Here is a 4,727-nt window from a genome sequence, read left to right on the forward strand (position 1 = left end):
GGCAATATATCTTTTTTTTTTTTTTTTTTTTTTTTGCGGTACGCAGGCCTCTCACTGTTGTGGCCTCTCCCGTTGCAGAACACAGGCTCTGGACGCACAGTTTCAGCGGCCATGGCTCACGGGCCCAGCCGCTCCACGTCATGTGGGATCCTCCCAGACGGGGGCACGAACCCGTGTCCCCTGCATCGGCAGGCGGACTCTCAACCAGTGCGCCACCAGGGAAGCCCTGCAATGTATCTTTTAATCTGACAAAGGCTGATAAAGATTGTTAAAACCATACACTACTTTACCATTAACCTCTTCTAGGGTAAACAACATTAGACTGAACATTTGATTGGAAGTAACACTGCCAGCCCTGATTCTGTTGTGCTGTTGGGTGCATGAAGCAGGGTGTGTGGGGGGAAAGCATCAACCTCTGAGTTCAGATTCTTCCTCGACCCCTGATTACTTGAGATTCTCTAAACCTCAACCTCCCTTCCTCTGAAATGGGGACGAAAATAACAACACATACCCCTAAGGACTTTCAAGAAATAATGCATGACAAGTGCCTAGAATACTAACCGAGACATTGTCCACACTCAAAAAGAACATGGGGCTTCCCTGGTGGCGCAGTGGTTGAGAGTCCACCTGCCGATGCAGGGGACACGGGTTCATGCCCCGGTCCGGGAAGATCCCACGTGCCGCGGAGCGGCTGGGCCCGTGAGCCATGGCTTCTGAGCCTGCGCGTCCGGAGCCTGTGCTCTACAACGGGAGAGGCCACAACAGTGAGAGGCCCGCGTACCGCAAAAAAAAAAAAAAGAAGAAAAAAGAAAAGAAAGAAAAAGAACATGGCTTTCCTCCAGATCCCGTGGGGCCGCTGGAGCCGGCTGCTGCTGCGCCTGGGGAGTAGGAGGGTGCAGGGCTGCCGCCATCCGCCATACCGCGCGGATTGCGGGATCTTAGTTCCTCGACCAGGGGACCAGGGATTGAACCCTGGCCCGGAAAAACCCTGTTGGAGGCTGTGTGTCTGTGAACAAAGGAGAAGGGACAGCGGTGAGCATGTCAGCCCTGAACTGGAAGCCCTTCGTGTACGGAGGCCTGGCCTCCATCGCAGCGGAGGCTGGTACTTTTCCAATTGATTTAACCAAGACACGGCTCCAGATTCAAGGCCAGAAGAATGATGCAAACTTTAAAGAAATCAGGTATCGAGGAATGTTGCATGCATTAGTGAGGATAGGCAGAGAGGAAGGCCTGAAAGCAGTGTATTCAGGGATTGCTCCTGCGATGTTGCACCAGGCTTCCTATGGCACCATCAAGATAGGCTCCTACCAGAGCTTGAAGCAGTTATTTGTCGAGCGCCCGGAAGATGAAACCCTTCTGATAAATGTGGAATTCTCTGTGGAATTCTCTCTGGAGTCATATCCTCAACCATTGCTAATCCAACTGATGTTTTGAAAATTCGGATGCAAGAACAAAATAGCACCCTTCAAGGAGGAATGATAGGCAACTTCATTCACATTTACCAGCAAGAGGGAACAAGAGGACTTTGGAAGGGCGTGTCCCTTACTGCTCAGAGGGCCGCTATTGTTGTTGGTGTGGAACTGCCCTGCCGTCTACGACCTCACCAAGAAGCATCTGATTCTCTCGGGCTTGATGGGAGACACTGTGTATACCCATTTCCTCTCAGGCTTCACCTGTGGGCTGGCAGGGGCCCTGGCCTCAAACCCTGTCAATGTGGTGAGAACACGTATGATGAATCAGAAGAGAGTCCTCTGAGATGGCAGATGCCCTGGCTACACAGGTTCCCTGGATTGTTTGTTACAGACATGGAAGAATGAAGGGTTTTTTGCTCTATATAAAGGGTTTTGGCCAAATTGGTTGAGACTTGGTCCTTGGAATATTATTTTCTTTGTGACATATGAGCAGTTGAAGGAATTGGATTTGTGACAAGTCAAGACTGCATGAGACATCCCACTGAAAATGCTCACGTCTGAAATAGCGAAGCTTCCTGTCTTTCCCACTGCTTCTCACTGCTTGGCCCGCCACAGATTCTGAGGTGTGAGCAACAGGTGAAGACTTGGTTAGCTCGGATTGCTGTGTCCTGACATCAGACGCTCTGCACCAAATGTTGAATGGCATAGACTGTAACATCCAAACACTAGTCCTTACCATTCAAGTGCCCTTCGACATCAAAGATAACATGAAATGCATGTTTCTTGCTAAAGAAAACTTGCATGAAGATCAGGAACTGTGGACTGATTCCCTCAGGGGAGAATAACTCCTGATGCATCTCAGCTCATAGCTGAGACTCCCAGACTGTTCGAAAGAAGCTCTTCGGAACCATGGAATGAATAGAGCCTCCAAGAGGGTGGCATTGTTCCTGAACTTCTGGGGGTCTTTGGCTTCATGTCTGCTGAAGAAATTCACACATGGAGACCTGGTATACCCCAGGTATAAACAGTGCAGGGTATAGATCCCTGGAATATTGCACTGCTTTCTAATTTCCAATTTTGGCAGGATCTTTCACTTATAATACGAGATTTTTAAGCCTCTGACCACTCGACCTTGGTGAGGAATTGTTACAAAGCATTAATATCTAAACTCATGATGGTGTGATAGGTTGGCTTGGAAGGTGGCAAAGTCTGTGCCAGTGGGAGGTGTTTTTAAGCTACTTGGGTTCTGTCTTAAGTAATGTTTGTAATTTGCTCTGTGATTTTAGCAAAGTTTCTATTTCCCAATCTGTAAAATGGGGATAATAACATCTATTGATACTGAGGGTCAGGTGAAGAAGATAGTAGCTGCTACTACTTGACGTGTAGGATTAGTGTGTTTACATCATGCTTTCATACAGCCATCATCCCAGAATAAATGGTCCGTGTGTATGGAAGAGAGTCATTTTATCATGGGCTTCTCCTGAGTGAGATCCTTTGTTAAAAGCCTTGTGAAAGAAAGAGGTTAAGGTTTTATTTCATTTTCCGTAGCAAAATGTTGCAAGTGAATCAAAGAGTTGATTTTTCCAGATTTCCCGGGTTTTACTTTAGTTCTGGTCACATTTGTCAAAATATTTCCTGTCTTGGACTTCCTAATCAGTTTGGAATGAAAACACTTGCTTGAAATTCGAAAGGTGATTTTTTGTGTGTGTGTACCTATTTATGAAGTCTGATAAGAGGTATATAATGTCTTCCTTCTTTTCTTCTAAAGACAGGATATCATTCTTCTTTTTCATCTTCATCTTATTCTTTTCAAAATAAAAAGTGATTCTGAGAGCCCCCCCCCAAAAAAGAACATGTATTGTAGAACATACAATTTATCCATATAAAATGACTCCCTGTTTTCCATTTAATGCTTTTTGCTTTGAAGATCACTTTTTTGGAAGTAACACTGCCAGCCCTGCCTTCTTTAAATCTGTGCTGCCTATTCAATCTTAGATCGTTATTTTATTTTCAATCTCACCACATTTTATTTTAGATGTGCACCATGTTGATGGAATATAACTCATTGGTTTTTAAATACAATTATAAAGCCTTTGTAAAAGAGTTTAAATTATTTCTATTTATTGGCTTATAGTTGTCTCATGCCTACCTTATCATTTTGTGCATTCCGGCTGTAAGGTTTTCATGCTGTATCTGTTTTCTTTCATTTGCTTTTATGGTCTATATTTTGTTTCTTAATCTACTCTAAAGTTGTAAGCTTTATAGTCATCATTAAAAAAAATTCTACCAGTGGCTGCTTTAAACTTTTTGAGTTTTTTTGGTTTGTTTTGTTGAGGCAAAATTAACCATTTTAAAGTGAACAATTCAATGGCATTTAGTGTATGCAAAATGTTGGGCAACCACCACCTCTATTAAGTTTTATAAAGAGGATTTTCACTTTATTAATCTATTTATCAAAGTCTGCATTTTCCTGAGTAAGATGAGAACTTTATCTGACTCTTACTCTCTCCAGTGTTTCTCTAGCAGAGTTGGGGTTATAACCCATTCATAATAATTAGTAGTGAGAAGGATTAAATTTCTTTAAACTCTACAACCTCTCTCATAAATTATGTTTTAACACGCAATTTTGAATCTTGGAAATTTACATTCAATTTCCTTATAAAGTGTTATGGGTTTAATTGTACCCCCACAAAATTCATATGCCTCAAGTAGCTCAGAATGTAACCATATTTGGAGGTAAAGTCTTTTCAAAGGTAATTAAGTTAAAATTAGGTCATGAGGATGGCCCTAATCCAACAGGACTAGTGTTCTTATAAAGAGAGACTAGGACGTAGACAAGCACAGAGGAAAGACCACGTGTGACCCATGGAGCAGGCGGCCGTCTGCAAGCCAAAAAGAGAGGTCTGAGAAGAAACCAAGACTGCCAACATCTTGATCTCAGATTTTTAATCTCCAGAACTGTGAGAAAGTAAATATCTGTTGTTTAAGCCACTCAGTCTCTGGTACTTTGGTATAGAAGCCTTAACAAACCTTTCCATCTCAGGCTCTCAATACACTGTCTCTACTTCATCACCACCATCACTACCAGCATGCATGCACGCCCACACTTCATCCTCAGTAGGAGTTAATTTCTCCTACTCATCAAGGGACCCCTTTTCCGACCACCTCTGCCCCTCTGTATTAGGTCTCCTGTACTTCAGCTTCCCAGCCATTTCTCCAATTATACTTACCTAGCTCTTTCTGAGACAACAATTTACTCTATATCCCCATAGTTTGGCACATGTTAGGTGCCATCAACAATTTACCAAATGAAGG

The 4,727-nt window shown here is 43.4% G+C and overlaps 1 pseudogene across 1 annotated transcript; it reads left to right on the forward strand.

The window, feature by feature from the left end:
* The first annotated feature begins 983 nt into the window (after nt 1-983).
* LOC308614340 (kidney mitochondrial carrier protein 1-like) lies at nt 984-2,287 on the forward strand (annotated as a pseudogene). Its single transcript has one exon. The product of its transcript is annotated as a kidney mitochondrial carrier protein 1-like (transcript).
* The last annotated feature ends 2,440 nt before the right edge of the window (nt 2,288-4,727 follow it).

Source organism: Mesoplodon bidens (assembly GCF_964165515.1).
Source record: "Mesoplodon bidens genome assembly, chromosome: 3".
NCBI classification, from domain to species: Eukaryota; Metazoa; Chordata; class Mammalia; order Artiodactyla; family Ziphiidae; genus Mesoplodon; species Mesoplodon bidens.